Consider the following 26,132-nt stretch of genomic DNA (forward strand, 5'->3'; position numbering starts at 1 on the left):
CTGATCTTATCTATAAAATTTTCAGCCCTTAAAGCATCTCCTTTAATGTCTTCCTTCACTCATCCTTGTTTCCCATATGCAATATCCAAAGGCCAAGGTGGAAAATATCCAAAACAAGTTTCAAATGGGGACTTTCCTGTAGAACTGTGGACCGCTCTGTTATAAGAATGTTGTATATATACCAGATTTTCATCCCATGTCTTAGGATGCTTCTGGTTGTAAACCCTCAGAAGTTGCACCAAAGCCTTGTTGACTACTTGTGCCTACCCATCTGTTTGTGGATGGAATGTTGTAGATCTCTTCAACTTCGTGTCCATCTTCTCCCACAATGTAGTCCAGAATTCACTGAGAAATATTGTATCCCTGTCTAAAATGATGCTCCTTGGTATCCCAAAGTGTACCCAGACCTATCCAAAGAACAAGTTTGTTGCTTCTTGTCTGCTAATGGTCTTTTTACAGGGCATCAGAACACACATATTGTTGAACCTGTCAACTACCACGAACAGGTAGTCATGTCCCTTCCTAGTTGTCGGTAAACCTCCCACAAAGTCCATGGAAATGCTTTCCCAAGGACGAGTAGGTATAGGTAAGGGATGATACAGACCCTGTTTCCTATTGCTAGGCTTGTTGGTACAACAAAGCATGCATCCTCTTATGAACCTAGCTACCTGCTCTTGTTTCTTGGGCGAATAAACATATCTCTACAAGTTAGCCATAGTCTTCCCTACACCAAAGTTCCCTGCAACCTTGGAGGTGTTAGCCTCTCTAATCAGCTACAAACACTCACCTTTAGGAACACATAGCTTATCTAGCCTATAGAGTAACCCATCCTGGAGATGGTAGTCAACGGTTTTGTCACCATCGTGCACATGACTCTGACTCTGCAATTTCTAATACACCAACTTGAAGTCCTCATCTTCTAAATATGCCTCTCTGTATGCATCATGGGTGAATGGATTCATGTGCATAAGAGTCCCCAAAGTTGTAATCTTTGAAGTGGGTGGCCTTGAAAGAATATCATCCAACTTGTTTTTGTTTCCCTTCTCATACTTGATCACCAAATGAAACTGTTGTAAAAACCCCATCCACTTGTAATGTGTGATCTGTTGTGGCTTATTCTAGGCCTACAGGTACTATAATGGCTGGTGATCCGTGTGGATTATTGTCTCCTTTCTCATCATATAGGGCTTCCACTTCTTCACAGCTTGCACCATGGCATAGAGCTCCTTATCGTAGGTAGGATAGTTAAGAATTGCCCCATGAAATACTTTAGAATGGTAGCAAATGACCCTTCCTCATTGCATCAAGACAACTCCCATAGCATACCCACTCGCATTTGTCTCCACTTCAAAGGCTCGTTGCAAGTTTGGTAATACCAGAACTGGTGCTTCACTTATCTTCTTCTTTAACTCATCGAAAACATTTTTCTACCCTTTTTCCCACTGGAAACTCTTGCCACTTGCTGTTATGGCATGGAGCGATGTTGCTACCACTGAAAATGAGGCTATGAATTTCCTTAGATACTATCTTGATCAAACGAAACTCCTAACCTCAGAAGCATTATTAGACACCAACCATCTCATGATGGCCTCCATATTGGAAGGATATATATTCAATTATTCTCCACCAATCACATATCCCAAATACACTAAGGACTGTTGTGCAAACTCACACTTCTTGAGATTTGCTAGCAATTGGTACTTCTTCAATGTTTCCAGCACCTACATCAAATGTGAAATATGCTCCTCGGAGGGAGCACTATATACCAGTATTTCATCCAAATAGAAAATAAAAAATGAATCTATAAAAGGGCACAAAACATCATTCATTAATCTCATAAATGTAGCTGGTGCATTACATAGGCCAAATGGCATAACTAACCACTCATACAAACCTTGCCTAGTTTTGAAGGTGGTCTTCCATGTATCTTCTTCTTTGACTTGAACACGGTGATATCCAGACTTCAAGTCCAGCTTAGTGAAATACTTTTCTTGCTACAACTGATATAGAAAATCGTCTATCCTAGGCAGGGGGTATCTATTCTTCAGAGAGATTTTATTCAACGCTCTGTAATCTATACACATCTGCCAAGTCCCATCCTTCTTTGGCACAATGATGATGGGTGACCCACATGGTGATGTACTTGGTCGAATGACACGTTGTTCTAGTAGTTGTTGCAACTGTTTCTTCACCTCACTTGCTTCTATAATAGACTACCTATACAACCAAATATTTGGTAATGGGGAGTCTCACAATAGCTGGATCCCCTGCTCCACTTCTCTCTTAGGGGGTAGCCCTTTAGGCTCTCGGAACACATCTTTGTATGCCTATAACAACTCCTCCAATTGTTGTTTTTGTTTCTTAGTACACCCCTCTAGGGATGCCTTGCCTCTTATTGACTCCTCTACAGACTGATTTTCTCTTAAAAACAATAAGACATACTTATTGCTGGAATTGATCAATTTATTGGCTTGGTTGGCACTTACCAGTGAAATTTTTGACTTGCCTTTGCGCTCATTGATGATGAATTATTTTCCATCCTTGATGAGTCAGTATTGGTTAGATCTCCTCATGAATATTTCATTACGCATGTACATGTATGAACTCCCAAACACGACTCCACATACATTAAGAGTAACCACATCCAAATCTACTTCATCAATAAAATCAGCACTGGTAGAAAATCTAATTTTACACTTTTTTTTTACCTTCATCTCTGCATCCTTATGTACCCATCCCAGTGGATATGGGTTTGGATGATCAGGAACTTCTAGCCCCAACTTCTTGACTAGATCTGTTGCAATGAGATTTTCCTGTTGTTATCCTCCACAATATCCCAAGGTTGAGAAGGGAGATCGAAGGAGGTAACCCCAAACCACTTAGGGTTCAGCAGCTAGCCCTGCTAAACCAGAGAGGGATCTCTCTATGAAATCACAACCAATGATGATTGCAATGGAAAAATATGTTAGGCTAGATATGTTCATCTCTAGGGTTTTGATGTTGGATCAGGAGTGAAAATAAGTGAACTAGGTCAAAAGATCAAAGGTTTCAACTGCAAGAGATATAAAGAAGCAGGGTAGGTATGATTTTGTGATACTTCGGGGTTTTGTCGATGTAGTTTAGGGTGGAAAAGAAGAGATCAAAATGAGCATAGAAAGAATGAATTCATTAAGTAACAATGAAAATTACACAAAATGATATTCCCATCAAAACCGAGCTTTTATGAAAAGAATTCTACTTATAACCTTTAAGGAAAATCACTGAAGAAATAAGATATGGAAAGGAGAGATGTATATCATTCATATAAAACTATAACAAAGAAAATACATCATCACAAACCCACAACACAAAAATTCTTGAATAATCGCTGCAACTGTCCTTTGAATTTCTGCAAAAATGATGAAGTACAAGCTCCAAGAGTTCAACTCAATGATGTCCAACCTGTTCTATGACTGAAAATTAGATACATATAGACTAAAAACTATCTTCCCATTTCTCAGGTTCAAATCTTTCAGTTTAGGAACTGATTACATGAGGCGTTCAAACAAAACCCTAATGTCTATGGAGGTTAAAACAAATCTTCCATTTAAACTTTGATTGAACTTCTCTCATAAATGAGGCCTAAATTTACATGAAAACAACCTAACAAGCTTATTTACCCTTAATTACATCATAATTACATCAAGGACAAGTAATTACATCATCATTACATCAAGGACAAGTAATTACATCATAAAACTAGAATCTAGCTTATAAAACTAAGAAATAGTAGCTTTTGGCAAAAGCGCAGCGAAATCAGTCAAAAGTGTAGTGTGTCAGGAGAAAGCGTAGTGAAAATGGTAGAATTGACTTTTGGAGGCCTTCCCGAGGTCTAAATGAGGATCTTGATGGCTCATTGGAAAGATGTGGATGTCTAGTACATCATGGAATCTTCAAGAACTGAAAAATTTTTCTCCTAACCCTCCAAAACTTCATTATCCCAAAGGTACTCTCAAAAGCTGTTGTGGGGAAAAATGCCTATGCAGGACGATCCTATCCACCTAAGGTGTGACAGTGCCTTAGCAACAAACAGAGACAGCTATTCTAGTATTCTTCCTTTATGAATTAAGAATGAAGAGAGATGGATGGACTAACCGGTGTCTTCCATTTGTCCCTCGATCCGGTTTCTCTTCTCTTGGAGAGTTCCCAGCTACTTGCCTTCTCGCTCGCCCAGCTTCAAGAGGTTTCTGCAAGATCACAAGAAGAGAACACTACACAAGACATGGATTCATATTCATAACTAGTTCAGGATTAGAAATAAACTAAACATACTAATGCAATCATACATCAAAAATACATCAGTATATAGGAGAAACCAAGATAGCTTTATTGATGAATAACAAGGTTCAGGAAGAGATACAACCCAGAGGGCTCCAATCCAGCATCTCCTTCCCAGCAAATGGAATTCCTATCTTCACCCCCTTCAAAGCATTAAGCACCCAATGATTCCAATCTCAAACCAACAGCAACTCTTTGCAATAACAAAATTCCAGCCTCTAGATCTCATGGAGGAGAGATCCATATATAGATGTTTGGAGAGAGGATGAGTCAGCTTGAGATCTGACTAGTGTCCTTTCCCTCTGTCAGTTCTTGATTCCACTTCGAGGTTCTTGCTTCCACTTGGAGATTTGGAACCTCTTACTCATCACCAGTCGAATTCCCTGAGGCAAGTGTCATTTTGGAAGCTTCCTGGGTTTTTACACCTTGAGAAATGAACTTGCCACATGTCCACTCTTGCTCAGCGCAGGTAGCCAGTGTTGCCTTTCACATTCAGCGTAGGTAGCCGGTGTTGGCTTTGACATTCAGCGTAAACATCTAGTGGAGCCACTGAATTGATCCTGAATTGACTTGTTTTTGAGCAGTTTCTGGTGGATAACTTCTGTGAATTGCTGTGGTTTGTTAGCCTTGTTCCTCTAGGGGTAGGAACAACATGTTTAGGGACTTTGGATCCCTTAGATTATGGACATTTCATGCTCAATGTTGTAAGGCACAAAAATGTCTATAACAGTTGCCCCCTAAAGTATGAGGCCGTTTATCGGGTGAAATGCTTTATCAGGGGGATCCGAAGTTCATCCAATGCTGGGAGGAGACCTGTAATAAGATACAATGCAATACATTATTTTTCATACTGCTTTCATGATCTAGCTGAGGCGGGCATTCCCATGCTTAGCTTTATAAATTTATTTTTCTGTACATAGAACAGAGAATCGTCTGATGGTAGATTGATAATTTTGATGAAATTATCATCCTTTGAGTAGGATGATTATCTGCTGCAATGATGTACATGTCAATGTCTTTATCTTTCCTGAATATATCTCGCAGCCCGGATGGATGAAACTAGATCCGGGGTCTTCAAACTCGTTCGATCTTCACTCTAAGTACAAGTTGATCCATGTGAGAAATGTTCTGAAGTCGAACATGGAAAGACATCGCTTGATTACCAGTCAATGAGGTAAACCGTTAACAAGCGTGAGAGGAATCACCGATAATGATAATGACCCTCAAGGCACTGCAGTACAATTCACGTGGTATGAATAAAGGACTTGGCGTCCAAAACCACGCAAAATCTTTCGGTCGAAGGTCATTGATGTATACCTGTCGCCGGAAGTGAGAAACTTGCCATTGAGGCATGCAAGCTTCAAAGTACTGAAGGGGTTTTTCCTAGATCAACTTCTTGGATAATGAGCTGATGTCGACAAGAAGCGATCCGTCAAAGGAGGGCCTTAATGAATCCCACATCAGTGACACGAAACAGAGCTAATGATTTTGACGGAGGTGAAAACGATCTGTGACATATGATTCAGGGTGGCGGTCATGAAAGGATGAAGGATAATGTACGGCAGTGGATGGGACACGGTTGACTTTTCTGAACGACTTCTCTTGAACATGTGGCGACACTGATGCGATGGATCGGTAGCATTACCCCAAATATGGATGGTATGGTGAGACCATGGATGTGATCGGTGAATGAAACAACCCAACCCGATTGTGGTACGGAGGAAAAGTGTCATGTTCAAGAGCGACTTGCTACCATCAAAGTTTTCTTTAGTTTCTCCCAATTTTTCCCCAGTCATTGCTGACCAGTACCTCTTTATTTTTGTCAAGCTTGACGAGGATAACATATGCTTGTTCTATAACCTGCCCTTCGGGAAAGCCCATCGCTATGTTTTAACGAGTCTAGCGATAGTGAAACTCGTTCTCGTCTAAAGACAAGTTTGTCGCTATTTAATGATTTTAACGAGTCTAACGACAAGGATAACTCAGTCCTTTTCATTTTTAGAGAGTCTGAAAAGGTACATAAAGTTAACTCCAAAAGTCCTTTTTCGTCATCTAATCCCTTAAGTCCGAAAAAGTATAAAACAATACAGAAGGGATGAGTTTTCGATAGTTTTAACGAGCCGAATAAAACAAGCGCTCGATCTTTTTGTGCAATAATCCCTCAAGTCCAAAAAGATTAAAATCTAGAGGAGGGATAGCACTTCCTGTCCCTTTAACGAGCTGGAAGGCCAAGGAATCGGCAATCTTTTCATATTTTACGAGTCAGTTGAAAAGAGCTTAAAGAAGACTCGTCTTTTGAGGAACGAGTGATAAACAGGGTTAGCAACTGATTCTAGGTACAGGTTGGAATTTTCAAATCATGGCAGTGTCACAAGGATGGCTAGGTGAAATCACTCTTCGCAGCTGTTCCTCAAAATAGGTAAACAATCATATGGAGGTGAACGATCGGCCAAATGAAAAGTGGAGGTGACGGTGCAAACACGACCAAGGCTTTAATGGTTGATAAGGTTACATTCACAGTGGTTATTTACCGGGTAGGTTCATTTTTTATTTTAAAATGAGCTTAAACGCTGGTGGAAACACTTGCTCATTGCTTATGTTTATTTTTTAACGAGCATGAAGTCCGCGTTAAAACTGCTCGGATCTTGCGTTTATTTTTTAACGAGCATGAACTGTGTGCTAAAACTTCTCGATATACCAGTCATATGATAAGAGTGTCTCATCAAGATTCTATTTTTTATGGAGCTTCATCTCACTAAGCTTTGCTCCGGATCCTTTCTTTATGCAAGTTTGGAAACGACTAATCCTACGAGTTTAAAGGGTTAGAGGTCCTAAAAATTTAAAAAATAAATAGCCGCCCCTTTCTTGCACTCCAAAAGGTTTGCATGCCCCCAGGTATAAAACAGAGTTTCAAGGTTACCTCTACTTCACTTCCGCCAAAACATTTGTTTTAACGAGAGAGGCTTACCTCTTTCAGGTTACCCAAAGATTGTCTCGTTAATCTTTCAAACAAAACACTTCCTCGGCAATGTCTACCGAAATAGACAAAGGTGAGCGACGATGCCCGCCAACTCACATAACTTTGACAAAAGAATCTTATTCTAGAACAACCCCTCTTCCTAGACGGACGGGGTACGGACTAGTCATATTCTCCCGTGGAAACCTACCCTATACCCAAAGTTTTCCTGGCGAAGCAGACCAGGACGCATGCCCCCTAGGTTCCAGTCATATCCTCCCGGATTACTCGCGCTCATTAGGAGGACGGACCGTGGGTTGAGACACTTCTTGCGTGAATAGACCATTTAGGGATGGTACATGACTATTTGTGATGCGTGATCCGGGAAATGAAAGTTGGTCCACGAGCTTGACCATTCTTCCTTCATGCGGAAAACACATTACTCTAAAGAGTGAGGAGAAGATGGCTCCCATGCAATATATATAGTCTCGTCCAAGGAGTAGGTTATAATCCAAGGGTCCTTGAACGACCATCACGTTCATTTGAACGGTCTTCCCTTTCAATGTGATGGGCACATTGGGGAGGATCCCTAAAGGTCGACTGGTTCCTTTATCAAAGCCTGATAGCTTTCTCATTTCAGGCAAAAGCGCTGGCGAACCAAGCGCTTTCCAAGAAATAGAGGAAAGGATACTCACAAATTCCCCCTCATCAATGATAGTGCCAGCCATTACCATTCTGTATATTTGAACGATAATTCTGAATGGTATGCTTGCTGGCAATCGGGGTCTGCCTAGTTGGTTCCAGTCGAACGAGACAACTAGGTTGCTTGGTGGTGGGACCGAATAGACGGCCGGGTATGACTCTGACGAAGTTCCTTCCTGCGATAAAGGAATGGGCAAATTTCCCCCTTATTCGTCGGAGTCTGTGTTGATGAAGAGAATTTGGATGGTGTCGTCTTTATTCTCCTCTGTGATGGTATCATTCGAAGATAGAGCCTCTGAAGGAAAAACCGGGCCAACTGCCGTCTCAACCTTTTGACTTTCGTCAGGCATGGATCTAGACCGTTCATCTTCAATGATAGGTGCTTCGGCTGACCACCTGGGCGGGCCAGCCGGGTTCTCAACTAGTGAAGGACTTGGCAGGAGTTTTTGATATCCAGGAGGAAGTTGCACTCGTAAAATCGGGCGATCTTCCAGAACTCTTTTAGCCTCGTCTAAGAAGGGACAACGGTGGATGGCATGGTCGCCTTCACACAGTTTGCAAGGAAATCTAGCTTTCCCTCTCTGTCCTGTGACTTCACTTTTACTAGTTGATGGTGAGCAGTCAACATGGCTATCAGAGGTTGACGCTACAGAATTGTGCAAACGGGGAGACCAGTCCCTTAGTATCCGAGGGATGCAGGGACAATCTCTGTGGAAGTGGTCTCCCTTGCATATGACACATGGCGATTTAGGCCTAGTCAGTGCTGTGTGTGGATTCTTGTCAGACGACACTTGTTTGCCCCCAGTCGCTTTTGGCTCCTTCTTCTTCTTCTCTTTCTTCTTCTTTTCCTTCTTCTCCTTAGGAACTTGGTTTTTTGTTTTACCAGTTCCGTCAAGCGAAGAGGAAGGAGGAGAGGAAGAATTAGATGAAGTAGAAGGCTGGTGGGCAACTATGGTCTGGTCTAACTGTTGACTCGACTGTTCAGGAATAGTGGTGTTCTGAACGACATTGGTTGAAAAGAGCTAGACCGGTAGGTCAATTGTCAATCCTGGAAGCAACAATGTGGCCATATGGGGCGCACCAACATCTCCCCAAGAGGAGAAGGGACTAGGATTTCCACCAAGGGGAATTCCTTGGTTGGTGTGCTCCATTTTTCAACCTAAAGATCAACGCAGGAATAAAGGGTGATTGTTCCGTTTAAAATAAATTTTTTAACGACGCTTAGACACAACTTGCTTTTTCAGTTTTAAAGAGTCGAGAAAAAGCTAAAGATGACTCTAGTCTCCTTCAATGTTTTAACGAGCCCGAAGTGACAAATGCTCGGATGGACTTTTTCTGTTATAGAGTCTGAAAAAGGCCAAAAGGAACTGCTCTGGAGTTCTAGGCAGAGGGTGTGCCAAACTTTTCGCAAAACCGCAGAATGCGTTTTAGGGTACGGGCAGTCGATCTTCCTGAATGTTGTGTTCAGTGCATTGCGATCAGTAGGGCGGCCGACACGGCTTCCTAAGGATAAAGGTTTTATGCCTATAGGGGTCTCCCAATATATACGCAACGGTACGTGGGAGCACAATCCGTACTGGCGCTATCGTCCCTCAGGAGGAATCACCCACCATCCACGAGATCGACAGTCACCAGGCTTTACGACGCCGGAACACGTCTCTAGCCTAGACCTCTATGTTGTGCGTTATGTTGCAAAGCGTTGTTAAGTTCATTCAATTTATTTTAAGTTGATATTTTTAGAAGTTTGCATTTCAAGGTTCACCACGAGATGTATGATACAATTCCTAAATGCAGTCTAAAGATGATAAGCAATCTTTATATCTTTTCAACTTTGAAAATCCTAGCTACTAAGGGAAAAGAAAGACACCATCTTTTCTCAAAGAGCAATCAGCACACTTTAATGCACTTTTCCTAAATCAAACATGCAAACTATCAAAATGAAAATGCACAATGCAGGTGTTTCTTTTCCGCTTTCTTAGTATTGATGCCTACAAAGAAAGCTTTTTGTACAACTTTGAATTTTCTTTTAAATGACAAATACAAACAAGTTTACGTTTTCGAAATCAGAGAGGGTAGAAGAGATTACAACACCTAACAATTTTCGAAATGAATACTTGTTTCGACACTTAAAAGAGACAAACTCAAACCAATAAGCAAGAGTAAACGTATAATCAACTGCAAACAACCAATGAACTCTCTCCTAAGATCACAATCAACAGATCTGAATCAAGGGCTACAGGATGATTATTTCACTCATGCAAAGGAAAACTGCAAATGATGCCACAAACACATAAAAACACTCACAGTCTTTTTGTACAAAAGGAGGCGGAATTTAACCAGAGAAAAGGAGTTATCAGACTGGTACCTATGCTGGTTACAGGCTGCAAAAATCAGAGATCAAAACAAGGCAAAACAGAGCAGAGAACCCCAGCTGCACAAGGCCAAACTGGTTCAGCGCAACCTCAACACAGGGGTTTTGACATTCAGCACAGGTAGCCTTCACGGGACCTGCGTTGAAATGCAGAATCCCTTCACTGGGTCTGCGCTGAAGGAGAAACTCTCGTTTCTCACTGGTTCTGGGTCACAGATTGCTATTTAATCTACTGTTTCAGGCCAAATAAAAGCAACAAGCAAGGTGCAATCAAAGGGATGCTTTAAGGGAGTACTAAGATCTATCACAAAGGATCATCAAATCATTTGTGAGTCCATTGTTCAGATCATAGAAAAGTCTAGTGATCAGATCAAAGCAGCAACTGTCTACTTTGCATCTAGGAAAAGCAGATGCAGTTCGATTGTTGCTGTCGAGTCTATGAAACAAACAATGATGGAAACACAAATAAAATGACTAAACAGATCTCCCAAGCAGAGTCGCCAATTTGTTGTGGGGAAAAATGCCTATGCAGGACGATCCTATCCACCTAAGGTGTGACAGTGCCTTAGCAACAAACAGAGACAGCTATTCTAGTATTCTTCCTTTATGAATTAAGAATGAAGAGAGATGGATGGACTAACCGGTGTCTTCCGTTTGTCCCTCGATCCGGTTTCTCTTCTCTTGGAGATTTCCCAGCTACTTGCCTTCTCGCTCGCCCAGCTTCAAGAGGTTTCTGCAAGATCACAAGAAGAGAACACTACACAAGACATGGATTCATATTCATAACTAGTTCAGGATTAGAAATAAACTAAACATACTAGTGCAATCATACATCAAAAATACATCAGTATATAGGAGAAACCAAGATAGCTTTATTGATGAATAACAAGGTTCAGGAAGAGATACAACCCAGAGGGCTCCAATCCAGCATCTCCTTCCCAGCAAATGGAATTCCTATCTTCACCCCCTTCAAAGCATTAAGCACCCAATGATTCCAATCTCAAACCAACAGCAACTCTTTGCAATAACAAAATTCCAGCCTCTAGATCTCATGGAGGAGAGATCCATATATAGATGTTTGGAGAGAGGATGAGTCAGCTTGAGATCTGACTAGTGTCCTCTCCCTCTGTCAGTTCTTGATTCCACTTCGAGGTTCTTGCTTCCACTTGGAGATTTGGAACCTCTTACTCATCACCAGTCGAATTCCCTGAGGCAAGTGTCATTTTGGAAGCTTCCTGGGTTTTGACACCTTGAGAAATGAACTTGCCACATGTCCACTCTCGCTCAACGCAGGTAGCCAGTGTTGCCTTTGACATTCAGCGCAGGTAGCCAGTGTTGGCTTTTACATTCAGTGCAAACAGCTAGTGGAGCCACTAAATTGATCCTGAATTGACTTGTTTTTGAGCAGTTTCTGGTGGAGAACTTCTGTGAATTGTTGTGGTTTGTTAGCCTTGTTCCTGTAGGGGTAGGAAGAACATGTTTAGGGACTTTGGATCCCTTAGATTATGGAAATTTCATGCTCAATGCTGTAAGGCACAAAAATGTCTATAACAAAAGCATAGCAATCTCTTCAAAAAGAGCGCAGAGAGGTGATTTTTGACTAGTTTTTAGCCCTTTCCACCTACCAGAACCTGCTGAAATTTTGCTCCCAAGGGCTAGAAGTGATGTACAAGTGATAATGAATCCAAATGTGCAAACTAAATGTCATTTATAGCTCCCCATCAAAAGCGCAACATGGGGCACGCTGCATTTTTTACCTAGTGATTGTTTCAAAAATTGCCAAAAATTTTGGGTTTTCTACAAAAATAGGGCTCAAAGATGGAGCCATATCTCTCTAACCATAACACTTTTTACAAAACTGAGAGAGGTTTTTGTTCTTTAGTATGTTATGAACAAAAATTCTTCAAGTTTCAAAAATACTTTCCCATTTTTTCAGAATCCAAGTTTGAAGTTTATCACTAAAAATTGCAAAAGTGCAGCGTCCTCACAACAAAAGTGCAATGAAAAGTTTGGAGAGTGATTTGGAGCCTTCCCGTAGGATTTTTCGGCTGCAAGTAGTATGGTTGGAAAGCTGAGGATGTCTACTACACAATGGAGTCATCAAGAATTGAAACAACCTTCTATAAGACACCTAAAAATTCAGTCTCCTAATACTACTCCAGAAGTGCAGCAACTCTTCTATAGCAACTATTGGTGTGGCATTTCTCCCAAAGCATAATACCAATGTATTAACGGAAGGAGGTTTTTGTTATTTGGCCTATCATTGACAAAAACCTCTTTCTCCTTTGTAAAATCCATCTACATTTGGTTAGAAACATATTTTGAAGAATAATTATCACTATGTGCAGCAAATAATTTGTCAATGTCCCTTTGACCTAGTGGAGGAGATGGCTCACTCTCTTGCTCTTTCTTCCTCTTGAGACCTATTTTCCTTGGACTCCTTTATGGTTTCTCTAATCAGTGGTTGTGGTATCTATATCCATTGTGAAACTCTAGCTCACTAGGAAAGGAAATTGGTGTTTAGTTTAGGAAAATAGGGGTTTTGGGGCAGTTTTAGGAATGGGGGGAGATGAAGGGTTTTGAGGGTGTCTAAATTCTTGGGAAATTTCATGGGGGTAGAGATAAATGTTAGGGAGTGGAGGGAGGTGGGATTTTATGGAATGAGTGAGGGGAAGGGATCCAAAAGGGAAAAACACAGACCTAGCCTAGGAAAGCGTAGTCTAGGCTAGGGTTTGTGGGAAAATGATGAAATTGAGGGATAGGAATGAGGGGAAATGTTTAGGAAGGTGTATAACAGGTGGGGGATTCAAAGCATGAACTGATGGTGGCATGGAATCACTTGTCTGAGAATGAAATTGAGTTTTCTTGGTGGAGATATGTCTTATAAAGTTGGAATGAGCAAATGAGAAGCTATTTTGGTATTTGTAGCTTTAGAAACCTACTTTATCTTTTGATGGTGTAGTGGCCCCACCATGTACTTTGAAATTTGATTTTGAAAATGAAGCTTTGGAACTTTATAAATCATAATACATCATACTGAAAATATAAAACACTTTTTGAAAACTTTATTGACACTTTTTCCATCACTACTCCTTGAAATGATGACTTTGATCCTAATGACTTAATGGTGACACTGAGTTGAATGAGGACCATGATGATATGACTGAGATGATGATGATGACCTTTCAATGATTGTTGTGGGGGAAAGTATCCAACTCAGAATGACCCTAACCCACTCTAAGGGTGACAATTCCTTAGCAACAGCTGAAAGCAAAGCTATCTAAAGTTTCTTCTTTATGACATGCAAGAGATAGAAGGAAGAGATCCACTTACCGATGTCTTGCGCAAATGGTCGATCCAATCTCCTTTGTTTGTCGCTTGCTTCCAGATCCAAGTCTTTTCACGGGCCCAGCTACACGAGATCCTACAAACAAGACAAGAAAAGGAAACTACAAGAGGCATGCATTCATAATCGATTCAAGGATTAGCATAAATCAAAGACGCAAGTAAGACAATACACCATTGAAACACATGCGAATAGAAGAACCTCAAATGCTTTATTAATATATGGAAGTAAGGTTCAGGCGGTGATACAACCATGAGAGGTCCAATCCAGCATCACCTTCCCGGCGGAAAGAAATCTCTTCTTCACCTCCCTCAAGCAATCACCCAATACTCACAACTGTAAACCAACAGCAATTCTTTGCACCAAATTCTGGCCTTTAGATCCCATGGGATGAGATCCTTATATAGAGTTTTGGAGTGAAGATAAGTCAGCTTGATGTGTGACTTGTTGTCCTCTTCAACTCCAGTTGTTCTTCAGTTCTTCACTTGGAGTTCCTGCCTTCCACTCGGAGTTTTAGAAGCTCTTAACTCATCATTAGGCGAATCTTATGATCAAGTGTCTTTCTGGAAGCTTCCTGGGCACTGGCACATTGAGAAAAAGATTCCTCCACATGTCAAAGTACGCCCAGCGCAAGTAGCCTTTGTTGCACTTGCAATGCAGCGCAGGTAGCCTTTGTTGCACTTGCTATGCAACGCAGGTAGCCTTTGGAGTAGCTGCTTTGATCCAAAATTGACCTGTTTTTGAGTGTTTTTCAGTGGAGAACTGATTTGCAGAGCTGTGGTTTGCTGACCTTGTTCCTCTAAGGGTAAGAACAACATGTTTAGGGACTTTGGATCCCTTAGATTATTGACATTTCATGCTCCATGCTGTAAGGCACAAAAATGTCTATAACAGTTGCCCCCTAAAGTATGAGGTCGTTTATCGGGTGAAATGCTTTATTAGGAGGATCCGAAGTTCATTCAATCGTCGGGAGGTGACCTGTAACAAAATACAATACAATACATTATCTTTTCATACTTTCTTTTCATGATCTAGCTGAGGCGGGCATTTCCCATGCTCAGCTTTATAAATACATTTGTTGTACATAAACAGACGATCATCTGATAATAGACTGATAATTCTCTGCTTTCAATTATCATCCTTTCAGTAGGATGATCATCTGCTGCACATGTCTATGTTTTTATCTCTTGAATATATATCGTAGCCCGGATGGATGAAACTAGATCCGGGGTCTTCAAACTTGTCCAATCTTCACTCTAGTACAAGTCGATCCATGTGAGAATTTCTTGAAGTCGAACATGGAAAGACATCGCTTGATTACCAGTCAATAATGTAAACTGTTAACAAGCGCGAGAGGAATCACCGATAATGATGATGACCCTCAAGGTACTGCAGCACAATTCACGTGGTGTGAATATAGGATCTGACGCCGAACACCACGCAAAGTCTCCTGGTCGAAGGTCATTAATGTATACCTATCGCTGGGAGTGAGAAACTTGCCATTGAGGCATGCAAGCTTCAAAGTACTGAGGGGGTGTTCCTATATCAACTTCTTGGATAATGAGCTGATGTCGACAAGAAGTGATCCGTCAAAGGAGGGCCTTAATGAATCCCACATCAGTGACACGGAACGGAGCTAGTGATGATGGTGAAAACGATCTGTGAAATATGATTCAGGGTGGCGGTCATGGAAGGATGAAAGATGACGTATGGTAGTGGATGGGACCCGGTTGACACTTTCTGAATGACATCTCTTGAACATATAACGACACTGATGTGATGGATCGGTAGCATTACCCCATGTATGGATGGTATGGCGAGACCATGGTGAAGGGACCGGTGAATGATAATAACCCAACCCGATATTTACGGAGGAAAAAGTGTCATGTTCAAGAGCGACTTGCTACCTTTAAGCTTTGAGGTTCTTCCCAATTTTTCCCCAGTCATTTCTGACCAGTACCTCTTTATTTTTGTCAAGCTTGAGGAGGATAACATATGCTTGTTCTATAACCTGCCCTTCGGGCAAGCCCATCGCTATGTTTTTACGAGCCTAGCGATAGGGAAACTCGTTCTCGTCTAAAGACAAGTTTGTCGCTATCTAATATTTTTAACGAGCCCAGCGACAAAGACAACTCGGTCCTTTTCATTTTTAGAGAGTCTGAAAAGGGTACATAAAGTGGACTCCAGGGGTCCTTTTTCGTCATCTAATCCCTTAAGTCCGAAAAAGTATAAAACAATACAGAAGGGATGAACGTTCGATATCTTTATCGAGCCGAACTAGACAAGCGCTCGATCTTTTTGTGCAATAATCCCTCAGGTCCAAAAAGATTAAAATCTAGAGGAGGGATAGCTCTTCCGGTCCTTTTAACGAGTTGGAAGGCCAAAACTCGGCAAACTTTTCATTTTTTACGAGTCAGTGAAAAGAGCTCAAAGAAGACTCGTCTTTTGAGGAACGAGTGATAAACAAGGATAGCAGCAGATTCCAGGTACAGGTTGGAATTTTCCAATCACGGCAGTATTACAAGGATGGCTAGGTGGGATCACTCTTCGCAGATGTTCCTCAAAATAGGTAAACAATCAAGTGGATGTGAATGATCGACCAAATGAAAAGTGGAGGTGACGGTGCACAAACACGACCAAGGCTTTTATGGCTGATGAATTTATGGTCACAAATGGTTATTTACCGGTTCATTTTTTCTGAATGAGCTTGAACACTGGGGGGAAGCCTTCTCACAAGCTTATGTTTATTTTTTAACGAGCATGAATTTCCGCATTAAAACTGCTCGGATCTTGCATTTATTTTTTTAACGAGCATGAACTTTGCCAAAACTGCTCGTTTGATAAGGTCAAATTCATATTTTACCATGACTAGTTTTTTCTTTTTCAGAGATAGTACTGTTTCATCAATTGCTGCAACAAACTTGTTAGAAATGGATAACATGAAGTAAAAATACTAATATTTCACTTTGAACTATGTAAAAAGGCAATTAAAAGATGTTTTTACCTCTCATTTTACCATTTCATGTGCATTTGGTTTGTTGGAGCTTTGGAGGTGCCTCTTCCTCTCAATTTTTCACCAGCTGATTTCGGGAGATTCTGTGGACGATTTTCAGTGCCGTTTCCACCAGGTAGGAGCTAAACCTTAGCTCTATCTTTTCATGGTCTTATTTCTCAGTTTTATGCTTGTTTTCCTGCCCCCATGAGCCCCTGGGGTTTCCCTAGGGCACTCTGCCATCATCGCAGGTGCCCTATATCGAAACCTGCGTTGGGGTTGCTCATTTCCAAAAGCAGTTTGTCTCCCAACGCAGGTGAGAGCCTTCCCCACCTGCGTTGGGCGCAGAAAACTTCTTGGTTGCATATTTTTTCATGAGAATTTTGCCATTTTCTTTATTGAGTCAGGGATCTTACTCCTCCTCTTGTTTGTTTTGCAGAGTTTATTGGAGCAGAATGACTCTTACGTGGCGAGAACGAGAGCATGAAGAGGAGGACATGATTGCCCTCCATGATCCTATTACCGTGAGCGCGTTGCGGAACTGTGGCTTGCTAAAATTCTTCCGCATATCTAGCATGAGGGCACAGATACGTTTACTGCAGTACCTGCTTGATGCTTGGGATCCTGTTAACCAAGTGTTCCAGATTAGGGGCAAGTCCATCCCTTTGACCATAGTGGACATTTACTTCTTGACTGGGTTGTCAAGGCGGGGTGCCCCCATTTCCTTGTCCGGTTCGGCCCGAGGGAGTGATTCCGTGAAAGATTATATCCGTCAGTATTGCAGGGAGGGATCTCAGCCGAGCAGAGACGGCAAGATTTCTATCTGTGATGTCACTGACAGGTCTCTCAGGTCTATTCTGTACACAATTTGTAGGATGGCCGGTAGTGCATCCCCTCATGTTGCCAACAGGTCATATGTGCAGCACGCCCTGGAGTGTCTTCAGCCGAAAGTTTTTAACTGGTGTGATGCAGTACTGGTTCAGATGAAAAACCAGTTGACCAAAGTAAAGGATAGGAGACTGAAGAATTTTGGCTTCGGTTCAGTTTTGACTGCCTTCGCTTTGGAGAAGATACCCCTGATGCAACCTCAGTACATTGTCCTCAACTTGCCATCTCCTACTGAGCCACGCATGCAGAGGTGGGTTGACCACATGGCTAGACATGCAGGTCAATCTCGGATTACTTTTACTGATGCCTTCTTTAGGTGGTTCGAGCGGCAGGATATGGCTTTTTACGAGTATCCATATATTGGCATGGATTTCCGAGGTGATCCGGATTTGGTACTACCGGATGGCGAGCAGTGGGGTGATCTTGGTAAATATTTTGACCTTATCACCGTTTACTGTTTTTATTTATAATGTCCTTGTGCTTTACTCTGTCAAGACTCTAATCAAACTCATGTGTGCATGCAGATGTGGGCCCCGTCCGTCCAGCAGTTCGTCCGGGAGTTCCGGCCGCTGCCCCAGCAGGGGAGGCTCCAGGGAGGGCTATTCTCCATGACCTTGACTTGGCCGAGACTCTTGCTGCTGTGCAGGAACAGGTCGAGGGTCTTACCTTCGGGATTCCGGATGTACGGATTGACGAGTTGCCTCTGCGATTGCAGCGACATACTGCTGGTGTTCCTAGACGATGGTCTCGTCTTCTGCGCATGATCGCACAGGCCGTGGCATGTTATCATGAGCATCACTAGGCTAGGGTGCCCCCCAGCCATTTTTGAGTTTTGGGGTCGTATGACCGATTTTGTCTTGGTTACAGAACATTATATGTAAACCGTAAACAGCTATATATATTTTTGATTTTCGAGGTTTATTCCAGTTTTTATGTGATCCATGTATGAAACATCGATGATGCTTCTCTTTTTATCAATTTTGCAAATGTCTATCTAACACATAGTTTGCTAATGAGTCGGTTAATGTGTTTAAGTTTCTGGAAATGTGTTGATATTGGATAAAATCAAACTGTCTTTCCAAGATTTTAACTCTTAGGAACTTGCGATAAATAGCTGGATTTCGGACAGAGTAGGTACCATTGAGCTGTAGTACCACGAGCTGTGAGTCTAGCTTGACGACTAGCCGGCGTATGCCACGTGTGATGGCATCAGAGAGGAGTTCTATCAACGCGCTATACTCAGCGATATTATTTGTTGATTGACCAATACATACCCCCCTGAAACTCATTAGCTCGCCGCTTGGGTTAAAAATGGCCCATGCTGCTGAGGATAGGTTCCTCGAACTACGACTCGCTCCGTCAGCATATCCAACCCATGGTTCCAATGGATTTGACATCTGCAATAAGTGTAAAAAGCGGATTACTTAAACCGGAACAAACGCTTTAGCGAAAACAAAAATGTAACAAAAGCATACAGGTTACTATTAGGCATAGTAACGCTTAAGGTACAACCCGTTGCGGGGTTGCGCCAGTGGAAGTCCGTCATAATCTACCAACTCGTAGGCACCTTTTTCTAACACCCTTTTAACAATATAAGGGCCCATCCATAAGGACTTGAATTTCCCAGCTCCCAATTTATCGGATTCTTGGTCATAAAGCAAGACCAAATCACCTTCCGAGAAGACACAGGGTTTGACATTTTTGTCGAACTGCGCTTTGACTCGTTTCTTGTGGGCTTCGTTGGCCAAGGCGGCATCATGACGGGTTTCATCCAACTGGATTAATTCCAAGAAACGAGCTTCTTCTTCCGAGGTTCCGGGGAGGAGATCAATTGTGAGTTTAAGGGACGAAATTTCACACTGGATTGGTAGGATCGCCTCTAGGCCATACACCAGTTGAAACGGTGTGAACCCAGTGGCATTCCTTACCGATGTTTGGTAGGCCCACAAAGCTGAGTACAGGATCAAATGCCATCTTCTTTTGTGAACCCCAACCATCCTTTGCAGCATGCGCTTCAGGACCTTGTTGATCGCTTCAACTTGTCCGTTAGCTTGCGGATAGTACGGGGTAGAGCTGTCGTGAGACAATCCTAGTTTGGCAGTTAATTCAACCATCATGTGATTGCGAAAATGCGATCCATGATCTGTTACTATGGCCTGTGGCACGCCGAATCTAGCGACTACATGATTAAAAAAGAATAGGGCTGCTGTTTCACTAGTGTTATCCAATGTAGGCATCGCCTCGGCCCATTTGGTAAAATAGTCAACTGCGACTATAATATACCCATGCCCCCCGGTCGAGGTGGGGTTACATTGCATGAAATCGATGCCCCACTTGGCGAAAGGCCCCACAGCTATTATTGGCTGTAAAGGAGCGGGGGGTCTTCTGGTTTTGCTATCAAAAATCTAACATGCATGGCAACTTCTAACTGCAGTTATGCAATCTTTGAACATGGTTGGCCAGAAGTATCCTGCTCGTAAGATTCTTTGTGCTGTAGCATATCCAGATTGATGCCCCCCACAGGTGCCTGAATGACATTCATTCAGGGCTTTTTTGGCCTCCTCATGGGTTAGACACCTTCTCAGGACCGTATCGACACCACGACGGTAAAGCGTATCACCGACGATCATGTAGTCTTTTGCTTGGTATCGAATGCGTTTTTGTTCTGAGTGAGAGGTGTCTGGCCGAAACTTTTGGGTTTGGAGATAAACTATTATATCTCCATACCACTCATCACTTGCTGATATCAGAAACAAACTTTTGTCCACGATCGATTCTTTGGACGTTTCATCGTTGGATGATGATGGGAGATCGCATAATAATTCTGCGAAAACTAAAGCTTTCTTTGATTTGGATTTCACAAATTCCAGATCAAACTCTTGAAGGATAGCTATCCACTTTGAATATTTTCCCCCAAGCAACTGTCGCGACAGTATATAAGTCATGGGGTTGCAATCTGACAATACGGTGGTCTTCCTAAAGAGGACATAGTGCCGAAATCTTTGTATCGCTTGAACAGCCGCCAATGCTAGCTTTTCAACATGAGAGTATTTACTTTCCGTATCATTTAAGTTTTTACTTAAATAATATATAGGGTGTTCAATTCCGTCGACTTCTTGAACTAAAACCATCGCAATGGTTGTATCTGCTGCAGCCAGATACAGGTTAAAATCCCTTAGATAGTCTGGGGCGTACATTAATGATGCTTTGACTAGCGCTTCTTTCAAAGCATCAAAGGAAGCTTGTGCAACCTGGTCCCAGACGAAAGGTACATCCTTTTTCAGGAGACGGGTATAACCTTTAGCAAGTTCTGCGTAATTTGGAATGAACCTCCTCAGAAAGTTTGCTTTCCCTTGGAGTTTCTGAATCTGAAGCAAGTTCGAAGGTGGAGGCAAATTAATGATTGCCTGCACCTTGCAAGGGTCGAGACGAATCCCATCCTTGGAGACTATAAAGCCAAGTAAACGACCAGAACCGACACAAAACACACATTTGTGCGGATTGAGTCTTATCTTGTAGTGTCGGCAACGTAGAAATATAGCTCTTAAATGATGCGGATGATCAGTCCGCTTTTGCGAATGAGCTGGAAGATCGTCGAGATAAGGTTGAACGATGTTCTTGATGTCGTGGAAAGCATAATTCATTGCTCTCTGAAACGTCGCCCCTGCGTTCTTTAAACCAAAGGGTAATTTTCGATAAGCGAATGTGCCCCACGGACAAATAAATGCAGTCTTTGACTGGTCCTATGGGCGGATATTAATTTGATTATACCCGGAAAATCCGTCCATAAACGAAAAGATTTCACATCCGGCGCATTCATCAATTATCTGGTCGATGAAGGGTGTAGGGTAGTTGTCCTTTGGACAGGCTTGATTTACATCCCTATAATCGACGCACACTCGTATTGTTCCTTGTTTTTTCATAACAGGGACAATATTCGATACCCAATCGGTTAGAGGAACCGGGTAGATGAAACCAGCATGGAGGAGTTTTTCAACTTCTGCCTTAATAGCGGCGGCTTTCTTGGGGTGCACCTGCCGAAGCCGTTGTCTCACTGGTTTGACATCAGGATACATCTTAATTTCATGTTCAACGATACTCGAGTCAATGCCTGGCATTTCATCATATGACCAAGCAAAGACATCTCTAAATTCGCGGAAAAGAGCTTTATATATTTCTTGTTCTGAAGGGGAACAACCTTTGCCGACATAAATATTCTCTACAATGTCTGTTTTTGTCGAGATATCTATGGCTATAGTATCTTCTATATTGGATAGGTTTCTCTCGGAGTCCACCGTATTTACAGTACTCATTAGGAACTCAAATACTGAAGGGTGATACAGGTCGCCTTGAGTATCTTCCTTTGGAAGGGAACGATGGTGGTTATCATCCCATGGTGCCCCCTCAATCCACATTGATTGCAGGATTCCTTCGTCACTTGCATGCACTCGTGACCAAGGATCCAAAGGGGTACCACATTCTCCTGACCTATCTACCCACATGCTTGACGAGCATTGGTTTGGGCTCGCCTCCCATGCCTGAAACATTGATTGCTACAATATTTCGATTGGGTTTGGGTGTAACACCATTGCCCGATCCATGACGACTTTGTCTTTTGCGACCTTCGTGGAAGATATCATGTTGTAGGTAGCCACCAATGGTACATTTCCTATGTACATATGATTTGGCAGCGAGAAAGTCCCCATCATTGTGGGGTCTTTCAACAGGCCTACTCCTATATCTTTAATTGAATGGTTGCTTTCATGGATCATGGGAATGCTTCCCGTAACTTGTGAACCATTAAGGAGGAAGTTCTGTTGGTCGACGACCGTAATCCCTCCTTCAAACGGGAATGCGATCTTCCTAAAATAAGTCGACACGACAGCAGCCATGGCATAAATCCATGGTCTTCCCAGTAGGATGTTGTAATCCAGATTTCCATCTATGACCTCAACATCAATCTCTACTGTTTTTCCACCTAGTTCAACTTTTAAGTTACTTAGGATACCGTAAGGGGTATATGTCCTACCGTCGAAAGCCTTTAGTGTTGTCGAAGATCTCGACAAGGTTGGTGACCCTAGCGTTTTCCAGCAGCTCATTGACATAATACATGTCGATGCCCCCTCGTCAATAATTGTTCTGTGAACAGTTTTGTTGAGGGCCTTCACTTGAATAAGGAAGGCTAGTTGAGCTGGTAACTGAGGGTCATACCCTTTGTGATCAAAAGACACAAGATTGGAATCCTTAGGATCAACCCCCCCTATTGCCGATAACAATGCCTGCCTTTGGGATGGACAATTTTGTAGTACTTCTAGAGTCGACATAGCGGATGGCGATTGAGCCAAATCTTCTACTATGTTATAATGCTGCGCCGCTCTGGCACGAGGATTAAATGTCGACTTGTGTACTACACCCTTAGGTGGTTTTATTGTTAATTCTGGCATTATGGGTGGGACAACTTCTGACGAAGTTGTTGTCGAACTACTAGGTTGATCTTTACCTTTTTCGTTTGACAGTTGCGGATTCCCATAATCTTTGTTCCTTGTCGAAATCAAAGCATCATTTTGCTGCTTAGAGATTGACAGCATCAGCACTTGCGACGGGGAAGCATTTCCACTATCAACCATATTTTGACCTGGTTTGGGAAAAGGATCAGTCAATACAGCTGGGTTCTTTGGACTCTTAAAGAATCTCTTGAGCTCAGCTTTGTATGGACATTCTGTTGTCTTGTGATCTTCGTCACATATCGAACAGGACCATTTCTTTTTCCCTTTCTCAGGAGAGTTCGAAGGAGTTTTTTCAGGTGACGGATCATCCTGTTGCTTCTTCTTCCCCTTGTTTTGCTTCTTCTTGCTTCCTGGTTGATTGGTTTCTTTGCCTTTATCTGCTGATATGGCATTTACTTCCGAAGCAAGAATCTCTTCATGGGCATTTCGATCTGAAGTCTTACGGGCTTTTTGAGGTGAAGCCTTTTTCGACTTCGCGCTTGCGGTGCCAATCACGCCATCTCCGGCATGAGAGTCAATATTTGATTTAGGAGGGGGAGGAATTGAAAATTCAGGTCTGGGGGCATCAGGTATTTTGTCGTAGAGCGTGCCAGACTGAGTATATACCAAGTCTAAATATTGAGCACGAGCAATGACTTGCTCCTCTGTTACGACTCCCCCTTTGGCCACATCTTCCGTTATAGCTGGAAGTAATGACTTTATAAACCATTCGGCTAATAGCTGATCAGGAACGTATGTTTTCACCATCCTACGATGGCGATGCCACTCATGTATATGATCTGATATGTGAGTAGTTGTCGTCTGTTTGAAGTTGGTCAGTATTTCGGTTCCTGTTTCATACCTAATTGGTAATTGAAAATGGGTTAAGAAAGTCGTGGCTAAGGAGCTGAAATTGTCAAAAGAGGCTCTTAGCAATTCTATATACCATTTGGCCGCCGGACCTGTCAATGTCCTCTGGAAGAGGCGAAGTCTTATCGAATCATCGTTCAGAGTGTTCGATGAACACCATAGATGAAAGGTCATGACGTGATTCGACGGGTCTTCGCCCGGATTTCCATTGAATTTAGGAATGTCGGAGGGAAGTTTGTGAGGAATCGCTGGCCACCAAGGGGCATAAGCAATCGGATCGTTCGTCAACCGATGTAAATCGGGTAACTCTAGAGTTGCCACGAATGGCAGCTGTTGACTCAGATTAGGCGAAGCGTACCCAGGATACGAAGGGATCGCCTGAGCAGTTGGTATTTGCATACCGGCATAATGTATTTGATGCTGGTATGATTGATACGGTTGGTGGACTACCCCACTGTAAAGTGGTTGGTTTTGACCGTATTGTAGGTACGGTTGTCCATTGTTCGCAAAAATCTGCTGCTCGGTACCTTGGTACACTTGCTGGAACTGCGGTTGTTGATACTACACCAACCATGGTTGTGATACCATTGGTTGTTGTGCGATGCTTACCACTGGGCCAAGATGAGGGGTAAGGGTACCCGTTTGTGCTTGTGTCGCCCCGCCAGTCGGCGATTGCGGTTGGGTTGCAGGGTCAAAGGGTTGTTGCATTACAACCTGAGAAAACTGAGGTTGACATACAACAGGCACCGTTTGAACTTGCGACACAGTTACAATCGCTGGTGTCGTCGGGATGTTCGTCACAGGCATTTGTTGTTGCATAGAATACACAACTCTTGGTTGCTGGGGTAGCATAGGTATCCAACCACTTGTAGTTATTCCAGTATAACCTGAATATGGTTGTGAACTCCCGTATGGGTAACCTCCCGGAGGGGGTAACGAAAAAGCATATTGCCCCCCATACGGCGGTGGTCCGGAACCGAGGGGATTTATTACACCTCGAGGACCGGATTGCCCAAACTGATTCCCGAAAGGATCAATTTGTTGAGTTCCAACATAGGAGTTACCGGGTATTATCCCGGGAGAACAAACAGGAACAGACCATACTGTCATCATGGCCCCCGGAGGGACCCCCTCCAGTTGTTGAGAGTTAGGGACAGATGGTATGCCGGCGAACATTGTCGGAATGACTGCAGGGAGTTTTGCCGTCGCTGTGTCATTTGGCACAGTCCTAGATGTTGACAGTTGTTCAGACATTTTGAGTCTATCCAGCAGATTGCCTAGTGATTCTTCAGGAACTTCTCTGGGTGATAGGCTAGCTTCTGATGCAGTAGGAAGTAGAGTGATCCCTGCTCCAAAATGTGTTGGAGTAGTTGCTTGCGGATCTTCTACAATTTCTTCTATTGTGATTAGACCGGGTGGAAGAGGAAGACCGTCAGGTCCGTAGAATATTTCTGGTGCCGAAGAAGGGGTTGTTTCGACAGCGACAGTTGTTTGAGGAGCAAGACTCTCTGAACCGATCACTGATGGAACTGATTCAGTAACACAAGTATTTGCTCTCAGACTAGGATCAGTGTTACTGTCCTTCTGGGGCTGTCGAACTTCTTCAATAGGGGCAGGGTTTCCAGAAATGTTTGGAGTAACCGGAACCTCAGATGTCGTCGGAACACTTGTTCTAACTTTGACAGGAGATTTGGAACCAGTTGAACGAGATCGCTTTGCCCGGGTTGTTTTCGATTCCGGAGACAAAGACGGTTGACTCGTACGCCTCCGCGAACGACGGTTCATCGATTGACTTTCTTCCACCGTTGCGGATTACTTGATCAACCAACAATGCACAGGGTAAAATGTGTTTTCGAATTGAATTAATTTTAGACGCTTTTTAAGACACAACTTGCTTTTTCACTTTTTAAGAGTCGAGAAAAAGCTAAAGATGACTCTAGTCTCCTTCGATGTATTAACGAGCCCGAAGTGACAAATGCTCGGATGGACGTTTTCAGTTATAGAGTTTGAAAAAGGCCAAAAGAAACTACTCTGGAGTTCTAGGCAGAGGGTGTGCCAAACCTTTCGCGAAACAACAGAATACGTTTTACGGTACGAGTGGTCGATCTTCGTGAATGCTGTGTTCACTGCATCACGATCAGTAGGGCAGCCGACACAGCTTCCTATGGATAAAGGCTTTGTTCCTATAGAGGTCCCCCAATATA

This window comes from Pinus tabuliformis, chromosome Q (genome assembly GCF_031772625.1).
Source record: "Pinus tabuliformis cultivar Carrire ecotype Pingquan chromosome Q, CPIR1, whole genome shotgun sequence".
Lineage (NCBI taxonomy): Eukaryota > Viridiplantae > Streptophyta > Pinopsida > Pinales > Pinaceae > Pinus > Pinus tabuliformis.